Here is a 12012-nt window from a genome sequence, read left to right on the forward strand (position 1 = left end):
AATATTACGGGAGACATCATTATAATACATTTTAGAGATATAAGGGCAGTCAGAAATATCTTAGATTGGTTTCCTCCCAATGGCAGTAATGAAATCACAGCCCGTGATTTGACTTACTTTAATCCCAGAAATCTGATAACCCCTGCTATTAATCCCAGGCCGCTGGTCTATCATCAGGATGATTACATTAGACCCTTATTCCAATGTGAGGTTGATCGCTTTAGGCCTCAATTTAATCATCGAGATGATCACCTCAGACCTCTATCCCAACACCAGGATGCCTGCTTTAGGTCCTTACCCTTACATCAGATCGATCACTATAGACCTTCATTCCAATATCAGAATGATCACTTCAAGCCCCCAGGTAATCATTATCCCTCACTATGGAATAATTTTCCTACTCAGGAATGCAGTTTTAATCATCAACTGACTACAAGACCCTTTCTGATCCCCACCCAGAATCGATTTAACATTCTGTCAGGAATAGATGATATAGAATGACTAACAACCACCCCAACTTCTTTGGATAATTTTAATTTACGCCCCCTAGACAAGCTGACCGTACCCCAAAAGGTCTCCTTATCTGAGGACTACTGTGGCAGCTTTTCTCCCTCCAGCGATCTTCCAAACAACGCCCTGGAAAATAGTATCTTGACTGAAGGGCCTTGGAACCTAATACAAGATCCCTCTCTGTTGTCTCAAGGTCAAACTGCGGGAACTCAAATCCATTCCAAACAACCGTATCTTCCTCCCAACGTACTATCATCTAGTAGTTTGACCCTTTCTATCATAATCTGGAACATAGCAGGCCTGCGTCCTAAAGTCGACCAACTCAACTGGCTAGAAATAATTAGAAATCATAATATAGTATGCTGCCAGGAAACATGGTCAGTAACTGCTATCCATCTTCAGGGGTACAGATTGTATCACTCAAGTGCACGTCCTTCCCTTTTTGGTAGACCCAAGGGAGGATTATCAGTATATGTATCTAATACCCTCCCATTTAAGGAAATTGTAGAAATAAAAACTGAAGAGAACTATCAGATACTTAAACTCTCAGTGAATCAAGGGCATACATATTTTCTGGTAAATTTCTATAACAATCTGTCACCACCTGATTTTGTGAAAGTCCTAAATAGGATAACCTCTGTTTTAGATGAGCACCGGAATAAATGTTCCTCTTTGCCTTTTAAATTGATATGGGGTGGCGATTTTAATATTACTTTATGTAAAGAACACAATAATCCAAATTGTGGTATTGTAGATGAGGGTGGGAGACCTCTAACACATTTCGCACACTCCAGTGCTGGGATCGTTCTAAATGAAAAGTTCTTTACCCTAGGACTGGGGTACGCGAATGAATTAGTTGAACCTCCAATTGACTTCTCCCCCACCTTTCACGCTAGGGGCTGTAACAGCATACGAAAGCTCTAATTGTATCTTAAAATTGCTTAAAAGCACCAGAAATGTAAGGGCACTAACGAGACATAATCTCACCCCCACCATGCAGATTATGCAAAATTGGTATTGACTACACCAGGTTGACAGGTGATGGCAGTTGGTGGGAGCAATTGCCACTTAAGGAAGTAACAGGATGTTATTTAAGTGCGTGAGGGGGAGCCCTGTGATTAGTCTGCTGTGTGTCTCTCCCTGCACATAGAAACTGGATCTCAGCAGCCAATTAACTCGTTTTCTGTAGTTTCAGTAAGTTGTTTAAGTTAGGGGTGGGTGCTCTGGTTTCTGGATGGTTTGGGCAGAGTGGACAGGTTTTCAGTTTGCCCATGTGTGACATTTATAGGCTTTCAGGGTATTTATGAGTAAAATGTCAGTGGTTTATGTTTGACACTTTGTAAATCATTAAAGAAAGCACAATTGTTTTTTTTCTTGCATTTTCCGTTTTCATAACTTCTTCTTGTAGCTAGCCCTGGTCATAACCCATTGCCCTCCAGCAAAGTAAGGACGCTTTTGGCAGAAGCTTTCACCAATATTCATTTCCTTTACAGACCCAAGATGTGTTAACATTCTTGATGGCTGCAGCAGTAGTTCCTCTTTTAAAGCACTAGCAGGGCCACTTATGAAGACAGAAGATAACTCAATTCTGATGATGATGTCATTAGACAAAGAACGAGAAATATACCTGTAACAGATGCCCACCGCTGCTCTCTGGACAGGATCATTCTTAACCTCCTGGCCCCAGGGTGGCAGCTGTCCCCGCCGGAGCTGCAGGGCTCTGGTTTGGGCCTCTCAGATCCAGAGGCCTCTCAGCTCTTTGGCCTCAGAGACGCCGCCATGATGTTGTTTGGGGGGCGGGGAGGTCAGGAGCACGAGAGCGGTAGGAAGTAGTATCTTCGCTGCGCACATGCGCAGAGATGACGCGCGGTCCTGCGCACGCGCAGCTATGAGACGCAGTCACGATGTTGTTTGGGGGGCGGGGGAGGTCAGGAGTACGAAAGCGGTAGGAAGTAGTGTCTTCGCTTCCCACTTGCGTAGTGATGACTCGCGGTCCTGCGCATGCGCTGTTATGAGACGCTTCAATATGTTGTTGGGGAGGTCAGGAGCACGAGAGCGGTAGGAAATGTCTTCGCACCGCACTTGCGCAGTGGTGACTAACGGTCCTGCGCATGCGCTGTTACGAGGAGGGCGGGGAGGTCAGGAGCGCGAGAGCCATGATAAAGAGTGGCCTCGCCTGACTTCCCTCAGAAAACAATGTCACCGCGTGAGCTTTGATACACGGGCTGCGAGGCGCTACAGCGCCAATATATGTGAGCAGAGACGAGTAGACGCAGGGGCCGCCAGCTCGGACTGGGAACCAATTCAACCACTTTGGGTCGAACGAGCCCTTCCTCGAACCCGAGCATCATTCCTCCCGGCTTCTGTCTGTGTTCAGCTGACTGCAGAGGCGGAAGGACCCTCCCCCCAGTGTCTGTGCAGCGACCTTCAGCTTCAGACCCTCACCGACCCCCCAGATCTGCCCCCACCCCCTCAGACTCCAAACCTGCCCCCCCCAGACTCCAAACCTGCCCCCCCTCATACTCCAAACCTGCCCCCCCCCCCTCAGGCTCCAAACCTGCCCCCACCCCCTCAGACTCCAAACCTGCCCCCACCCCCTCAGACTCCAAACCTGCCCCCACCCCCTCAGACTCCAAACCTGCCCCCACCCCCTCAGACCCCAAACCTGCCCCCACCCCCTCAGACTCCAAACCAGCCCCCCCCCCCTCAGACTCCAAACCTGTGCTGCTTTTTACTGCTCTCTGGGAAATCCTGCATGTTACTTTGCATTTCACTGCACACGGAGGTATTTACATCTTAATCTTTAATTCTGTGCACACTGTATTACTTGTATTACTTGTAATACTGTATGAGACATCTTTGCACACTGGACTGCTTTTTACAATACTATGTGAAATCTGTGCACATTGTACGTGTTTATTACTTAACTATAAGAAATCTGTGCACATTGCATTGCTTTTCATGGCACTGTGAGGGATATTTACAGCTTAAAGAGGTAATCTGTGCACAGGGCACTGCTTTTTACCACACTGAGAAATCTGTGCACACTGTACTACTTTTACTACACTATGAGGACTATGTTCACAATGGACTGCTTTGTACTGCACTACAGGGGGGCATGCACAGTGAAAATGTGTACACTGCACTGATGTTTACTACACTGGGAGAGATGCTTATCGCTGCACTGTGAGAAATCTTTGCCACCACTCTTCTTTACCTGCACATTTGAGGCAAATTTACATTCTCATTGTTGCTGAGATTGGACTCACGCACCCATCGACGTGCAGGCCGCGCCTGGTTGTGTCTGGCCAGAAAGAGGCACTTCCGCCTTGTACTCTGACAAGGAGAGTGTCCGCTTCTCCTGCTCTGCCGTGGTCAGCATCCCCCTCCTTTCTTCCTCTTCTTCCCTCTCTCTGGCTCTGTCTCGCTCTTCCTCACTTGCTGAATGAAAGCGTGACTTCAAGAAACAACGCTTACCCTCTCTTTCCTCTCTTTTCCTTCATTTGTTCCCCTGTGAAATGGATCCAAAAGAGGAAGAAACACTTTTGCTGGAAATGTCGTCTAGTTCTCAAATTTTTCTATTCCAAAGTGCAGCCTCGGGATGGAAAGAAAAAAAGGTTCAAAATAAGAAAAATAACAAAGTAAAGCAAAACAGAGGTGTCACAAAGTGGCCAGATTGCTTTTATTCACACCTAAACACATTAGCGCCACTTCACGGAGTTTGCCAGTGAAACAGTACTTTCGTTTTCTCGTCTTTCTGTTGGTGTGTGGAGTGGAAAACGTTTAATGCAATCCTTAACGACTGTTTAGTTTATAAAATGTGTACCACAGCTCTGTGTTCAGAGATGTGGTCTTTTTAAATCATACTATTTACATTTTGTAAGGATGTAAGCATATAAGCAATGGACATTGAAACGGGTCCCTTCCATGTGTTTACTTTTCAGGCAAAAACACGCTTTGATTTCTAAATAGTGAGTGTAAACGTATTTTGGTAACCATGTTGTTCCAGTTTATATTACACATGCTTTACTTAATCTTGCATTCCCTACAATGTGTTCAGTTGGGTGTTGCAATTGCTTTGCGTGAAAAGTTGGTTCTAGAATATGTCAAAAATCTATGCAGATCAATATGTGGCCTGGAAAATTAAAGAACCATAATGCACAACGTAGATAGAGTGTGACCCTATCTGGGATGTGGAAATATTTTGCAAATCTAGTTGTCCAAGGGATAATAAGCTACATAAATCTACTAGCACTGCAAATAAATCAAAATGCCTGGCCTACTTCATAAATCAATTATACGGGCTTCCAAATAAATGTACCCCTTATGTGTAGTGCGGACTATGACGATATTGACTTTACACAGTGAAGCTTTTGCTTGAGGAAAAAAAGTTGTATAAAATTTCAGTGTCCTCTGTACTGGAAAATCAATATCATATATTTACATAGTATACATTTTAGCATAAGGTTTTGCAAAGAAATAAAATACAATAACAAGCATTTCAGACCCAAGCTGGTATTTACAAAACATCTGTGATCCAGCCGTAAGTCAGAAATGGACATACATGTTTGAGTGTATCTCAAGTACAGCTCTGTTTTCTCCGGCAATGTGAAGGTTAGCTTTTCTAATACATCAGGCAAGAGCAGGGGTGTGAGGAATCCTTTCTTAGGAGACAGTTCTGAAGATTTCATTTCAACTTACAGCAAAGTATCATCTCACAATGTGTGCAGGGTTCTCATTTGAATGACTGTGACATTAAAATACATAATGGCCATATAGAAAACTCATTGGTGTACCCCAGCCTGACCTCACTTGTGGGGCAAGCGGCGGGGTAGACAGGTTTATGACTGAGGTATCGCAGTCTTACCAACGGTCCCAAACAGAACTTACAGTGATACTTGGTGATGAGTTTATAGGATCATCAACGAACAAGACCTCATTTTTTTTACAGTGGGTCAAGAAGAGCATTAAAACTTCCCAAAGGAGAGTGCTACGTGAGAGTCTTGGAGGGCTTGATTAGATCCCAGAGCCATTTCCATTGGCTGTGCTAGCGAGGCACAACTGGTACGAGAACAAGTTGTGTAGCAATGCTCAAATATGAAATGGCTAAACTCGTGATTAGCCGGTATCAGGGCTAAGGAAGGGAAACTCTTATCAATCTTGTCTGTTCCAAGCAGGCTTTTGATGTTCCTTGGAATTAACTGTAAGGAATTCTGTCTATGGAAATTTGTTTTTATGCTTATGATACACCGCTGGATGAATCCTGCGTTATCAGTATGAACATGGTATCAAAAAAGAAGGCAGTGCCATCAAAACGGTTGTGGTTGGAGCCGCGAGGCTTCACCGCTAATACTTACCACAGAGCTGTGATAGAATTAGACTTCGGCAGCAGCTTTACCACAATGGGCCATATGGACGAACACATTTTCCCATAGACACAGAATGGGCAAAACCCTTTGATGCATCTAATGATTCCATCTTGAGTGGCCAGTATTTCTCATAATAGTCGTACTTCAGTGAGGGCCGTCTGCTTTGTAAGAGTGTGTCCTGAACCATACATGTCAGACAAAAACCAAAGATTCCTCGCCATCAGATGATCAAATGTTTACCTATTACGGTTTAGATTATGGTTTGGCCCAATTACTGCTCACTTATGGTGCAGAGGAGGAGAGGCCTGTCCAGGGGTGCAGAGGAGGAGAGGCCTGTCCAGAGGAGGGGCAAAGAGGAGAGGCCTGTCCAGAGGAGGGGCATAGGAGGAGAGGCCTGTCCAGGGGTGCAGAGGAGGTGAGGCCTGTCCAGGGGCGCAGAGGAGGAGAGGACTGTCCAGAGGAGGGGCAGAGGAGGTGAGACCTGTCCAGAGGAGGGGCAGAGAAGGAGAGGCCTGTCCAGGTGTGCAGAGGAGGTGAGGCCTGTCCAGGGTTGCAGAGGAGCTGAGGCCTGTCCAGGATGTGCGGAGGAGGTGAGGCCTGTGCCGGGGTGCAGAGGAGGTGAGGCCTGTCCAGGGGTGCAGAGGAGGTGAGGCCTGTCCTGGGGTGCAGAGGAGGAGAGGCCTGTCCAGGGGTGCAGAGGATGTGAGGTCTGTCCTGGGGGGTGCAGAGGAGATGCCTCTCCAGCGGGAGCAGAGGAGGTGAGGCCTGTCCTGGGGTGCAGAGGAGGTAAAGCATATCCATGGGGTGCAGAGGAGGTTAGGCCTGTCCAGGGGGTCCAGAGTTGTTGAGGCCTGTCCAGGGGTGCAGAGGAGGTGAAGCCTGTTCAGGGGGAGCAGAGGAGGTGAGGTCTGTCCATGGGTAGAAGAGGAGGTGACCCTGTCTAGGGGGTGCAGAGGAGGTGAGGCCTGTCCTGGGGTGCAGAGGAGGAGAGGCCTGTCCAGGGGTGCAGAGGATGTGAGGTCTGTCCTGGGGGGTGCAGAGGAGATGCCTCTCCAGCGGGAGCAGAGGAGGTGAGGCCTGTCCTGGGGTGCAGAGGAGGTAAAGCATATCCATGGGGTCCAGAGTTGTTGAGGCCTGTCCAGGGGGTCCAGAGTTGTTGAGGCCTGTCCAGGGGTGCAGAGGAGGTGAAGCCTGTCCTGGGGAGAAGAGGAGGTGAGCATTTCCAGGGGGAGAAGAGGAGGTGAGCCTGTCCAATGGGGTGCAGAGGAGGTGAGTCCTGTCCAAGGGGTTACAGATGAGGTGAGGCCTGTCCAGGGGATGCAGGGGAGGCCTGTTGTCAAGGGTTGTGTTTACGCACAGTGCCAACACTCCCAGGAGCAGAACATGAGATTTTTCAAATTACACCACTGGTTTTCCCACAGCCACCAACTGAAGAGTTAACTAGTGGCCGTGCGAACCCAGCCGGGAGAAAGGGGCATGGGACAGAGAAGAGACTGCCTGACCTTCTGGCTCTTCCACTCTACTTCTTCCTTTCTGCCGTACTCCATTTTATGCCGTCCTTACTCCCTCTCTATCTTCAAGCATGGATGGAAATCGCTGTAACAGAAAAGCACACCATTACTAATTTAATTTTTGGACTGTGTACCCCCCTGGACTTCTTCTGGCACTTTGATTCATACTAACTGGGTCACTCTCATGGACTTCTTTACTCTTGTCCTGCCCGCCATTTTGCTGCTGTTCTCGGCCGCTTTTCTCTGGACCCTCACCCGCCATCTTTTCCATTCCCTCGTCCTTTAACCCTTTGTCCCTCGTTTCCCCTTTGACGATCCTATGATTTGACTTTTCTCCATTCCCTTGCATCCCTCCCACCCTCCCTTGGTGCTGAGACTACGTCCCCCCTCCTTAATGGAACTCTGCTCTCCTGGTTTTTTGGGTCTTGACCTGAGAAAATCTACTATTTGTATATTTATGTATATAGAGATAACTCTAACCACTAGTATATGTAGTACCATTCCTATGTGACTCTTAGAGTATATCCATTCGTATCCCTTCCCTATGTATATAGAGATAACTCTAATCACTAGTATATGCAGTAGACCTTTGCACTCTCTACCATTCCTATGTGACTCTTAGAGTTTATCCATTTGTATCCCTTCCCTATGTATATAGAGATAACTCTAATCACTAGTATGTGCAGTAGACCTTTGTAGTCTCTACCATTCCTATGTGACTCTTAGAGTATATCCATTTGTATCTCTTCCTTGAGTGACTTGCAACTTCTACGTTTGCAGTTTTTTCTGTGTTTATCTCTTCCGTGTGTGACTCTACATCTTGTAAATTTGCAATTTTTTTCTGTGTGTATCTTTTATGTAACTCATGTAATTCCAAGTCCTTATGTTTCGCTACTGGTTCTTATGTAAAGCACTCTGACAACTTCAGGTAATGTTCGCGCTATTTAAATCGCATTAAATAAATAAATATATATATATGTGTCCTTACCCAGAGTGCCTGTGGCATTTGCTCCTCTTCTATTCTTTAATATAAGTCCTTTATTCTTTGGTAACCTTCATTATAAACAACATTTTAGCACCCTTTAACTCTGTGAGTTAATTTATTTTTTTTCACTCATTCGTTTATTCACTCTCTGCCTTACTTTCTTATCTGAATTCTTCTTACTTCTCCCTTAGGAACCTTCTGGAGCCTCCGCTGTCAACCAAGCAACGAAGAAATCAGGAACTGAAGTATTCAATGGGTAAGTATTAATTCTTCTCTTTATATTTCTTTTGCCCTATTTACTTTAAATTGGTATTTCTCTCTACTTCTAAGTTACCAAACTAACTAACCGACGCACCGAAGCACTCTAACCTGCGCCTAAGCCTGACACAAAACTGCACTATTTTTATCAAACTAGACTACAGAAAGAACGTGACTAATCTCTGAAAATCAGTTGGTGAAATGCCTTGGTTCTAAAATCAACCGGCGCACTTCACAGCTTGTCTAGACCTCGCACCTGTGTCCAGGAGCGCAGGACTAGGCCGGCAACTTGCACCGCTGTCTTCCCTGTTGGTAGTACAGGGGAGAATGCCCGGGTCCGTGCTAGAATCACCCGCGACCTTTTGCGAGCGGGTGATTTTTGCAATGCCCGTTCAAAGACAGATATCGCGAGACAAAGAAGAGCTTTGATTCCTTTTCCTGCACCCTGACACCTGTCCAGGAGGTGCAGAAGAGGTGAGGCCTGTACTGTGCTGAGGAGGTGAGACCTGTTCAGGGGGTGCAGAGGAGTTGAGGCCTGTCCTGGGCTGGGGTTGCAGTGGCGGTGCAGCATATCCAGGAGGGGTGCAGACGAGGTGAGGCCTGTCAAGGGGGTGCAGAGGAGGTGAGGCCTGCCCAAGGGGGTGCAGAGGAGGTGAGTCATGTCCATGCGGGTACAGAGGAGGTGAGGCCTGTCCAGGCGCGTACAAAGGAGTTGAGGCCTATCCTGGGCTGGGGGTGCAGTGGAGGTGAGGCCTCTCCAGGGGTGCGGAGGCGTGAGGCATGTCCAAGCGGGTGCAGAGAAGGGGAGGCCTGTCCAGGGTGTGCAGAGGAGTTGAGGCCTGTCCAAGGGGTGCAGAGGAAGTGAGGCCTGTCCATGGGGGTGCAGAGGAGATGAGGTGTGTGAAGGGGGCGCAGAGGAGGGGAGGCCTGTCCAAGGGGTGCAGAGGAGGTGAGGCCTGTCCAGGGTGTGCAGAGGAGTTGAGGCCTGTCCAGGGGGGTGCAGAGGAGGTGAGGTGTGTACAGGCGGCGCAGTTGAGATGAGGCCTGTCCAAGGGATGCAGAGCAGGTGAGGCCTGTCCAGGGGTGAAGATGAAGTGATGCCTGTCCAGGGGGTGCAGAGGAAGCGATGCCTGTCCAGGGGGTGCAGAGGAGGTGAAGCCTGTCCAGAGGGTGTGCAGAGGAAGTGATGCCTGTCCTGAGAGGTGCAGTGGAAGTGGGGCCTTCCAGTGGGTGCAGAGGAGGTGAGGCATGTCCAGGGGGTACAGAGTAGGTAAAGCCTGTCCAGGGGGGTGCAGAAGAGGCGAGGCCCGTCTTGTCCTGGTGAGGGCGATGCAAAGGAGGTGAGGCCTATCCAGGGGTTACATTGGAGGTGAGGCCTGTCCAGGGGATACCGTGGAGGTGAGTCCTGTCCAAGGGATTCAGAGGAGGTGTGGCCTATCCAGGGGTGCAGAGGAGGTGAGGCCTGTCCAGGGGGTACAGAGGAGGTGAGTCCTGTCCAGGGGGTGTAGAGGAGGTGAGGCCTGTCCAGGGGTGCAGAGGAGGTGAGGCCTGTCCAGGGGTGCAAATGAGGTGAGGCCTGTCCTGGGGTTACAGTGGAGGTGAGGCCTGTCCAAGGGGTGAAGAGGAGATGAGGCCTGTCCAGGGGGTGCAGCGGAGGCGGATCCTGTCCAGGGGTGCAGAGGAGCTGAGGTCTGTCCAGGGGAATGCAGAGGAGATGAAGCCTGTCCTGCGCGGGTAGGAGGAGAGGCCTGTCTTGTCCTAGTGGGGTGATTCAAAGGAGGTGAGGCCTGTCCTGTGCTGTTATGAAACCTGCCATGTTGGGGTAGGAGGAGAAGCCTGCCCTGGCTTGTCCTCTGGGTAGGAGGAGTGTGGAATGCCTCAGCCGCTGCCCTCACTGCCCAGAGATACTCCTTTCCAGACGTATAATTTGATTTTAAGAGCTCATAATCCGAGTTTTTGAAAAGTACCCCGAGTTATTATTGAGCCCCAGATGGCTCATGACAAAGGCACACATCTCCATCAAGTATGGAGTTTATTTTTTAAACCACTGTCTTTAGTAATGTAACGGATACTACAACCCCAAGAATGCACTTATGTATTATATGAAAGGACAGGCATGAATATTCGGGGAATCACTCTACGGAAATATTTGGATCCTCCTGGGGCATCGTGGCAGATAAGAGTAGAACAGTTAATGTGCAAGGACTTTAAGACAGAGGGAGAAGGGAGACAGGGGGAGGGAGACAGAGGAAGGAGGGAGACAGGGAGAGGGAGACAGGGAGAGGGAGACAGGGAGAGGGAGACAGAGGGAGTGAGACAGAGGGAAGGAGACAGAGGGAAGGAGACAGAGGGAAGGAGACAGAGGGAAGGAAACTGAGGGAAGGGGACAGGGAAGGAGACAGAGGATGATAGACAGAGTGAGGTTGAGAGAGGGTGACAGGCAGAGGGAGACAGAGAGAGGGAGTTAGACAGAGGGAGGGAGGGAGACAGACAGAGACAGAGGGAGGGAGACAGAGGGAGGGAGACAGAGGGAGAGAGGGAGGCAGAGAGAGGGAGAGAGAGAGAGGGAGACAGAGGGAGACAAAGGGAGGGAGGGAGAGAGGGAGATAGACAGTCAGAGTATGTATGTATGTATGTATAGGCATTTATATAGCGCACTACTTACCCGTAGGGTCCCAAGGCGCTTCGACCGCTGCGAAACCCTTCCTGGCTTTCCTGAGAGATGGTCCCTTAATGGGTATCTCCAGGGTGAGACCAGGCATCCCCGGCGGTCTGGTGGGGCCGTTAGTGAAGATGAGGCAAGCTAATGCCCAGAGTTGCCGAGTGTGAACGCTGATCAGAGTGGGCACCGAGGCGAGAGAATTATCGAGTCCGCTGACCCTGGTCCAGAAACCTGCCGCGCCGGGAATCGAACCCTGGTCCCGGGCCGTCCTCTGCTCTCGGGTCTGCCGCCTCTAACCAGTGAGCCACACTACTTCACTAAGGTAAGGGGGAGAGAGCGAGAGAAAGAGAGGTGTGCGTGTGTGTGTGTGCTGGGTCTGGTGACTCAGTGGACGAAAGCGTCCGCTGCCGGGACCTGTGTTCAACCTCATGGTCTCAGTTTTTTTTCTTTAGCCACGTCCCCCTCCCCCACTGCCCCCGCCCCCACAGGAGCGGCCCTTGGCTACAAACCACACTATAAATTTGCCCCCCGAGAGACAGTTTGTGAGTACCCATGATCTAGAAGAACTAAAATCAAGGGAAGAGGATAACGATTCTTTATTGTAATCTTGTTCAAGGTACGATAATCTATACACATTCTCAGATCTCTGTCACGTTTGGGAAAGAAAAATAATGGTGAAGAAACGGGGGACTATGATGGTCGTATGAACCTGTTTTC

At 48.9% G+C, this 12012-nt stretch overlaps 1 long non-coding RNA gene and 1 pseudogene across 2 annotated transcripts in view; one reads left to right on the plus strand and one right to left on the minus strand.

Annotated features, from left to right (window-relative positions):
- LOC144805619 (uncharacterized) overlaps positions 1–2268 on the minus strand; it is a 30591-nt gene extending 28323 nt beyond the window's left edge. Inside the window, exon 1 of the long non-coding RNA XR_013605557.1 lies at positions 2138–2268. This is a non-coding gene — a long non-coding RNA (uncharacterized LOC144805619). The remainder of the gene's footprint in view (positions 1–2137) is intronic.
- Positions 2269–3186: 918 nt separating this feature from the next.
- The window catches only part of LOC144805607 (uncharacterized), a 177898-nt pseudogene continuing 169072 nt past the window's right edge, over positions 3187–12012 (plus strand). The window contains exons 1-2 of the transcript XR_013605555.1: positions 3187–3295; positions 8567–8631. The product of XR_013605555.1 is annotated as an uncharacterized LOC144805607 (transcript). The remainder of the gene's footprint in view (positions 3296–8566; positions 8632–12012) is intronic.

This window comes from Lissotriton helveticus (assembly GCF_964261635.1).
Source record: "Lissotriton helveticus chromosome 1_1 unlocalized genomic scaffold, aLisHel1.1 SUPER_1_unloc_16, whole genome shotgun sequence".
NCBI classification, from domain to species: domain Eukaryota; kingdom Metazoa; phylum Chordata; class Amphibia; order Caudata; family Salamandridae; genus Lissotriton; species Lissotriton helveticus.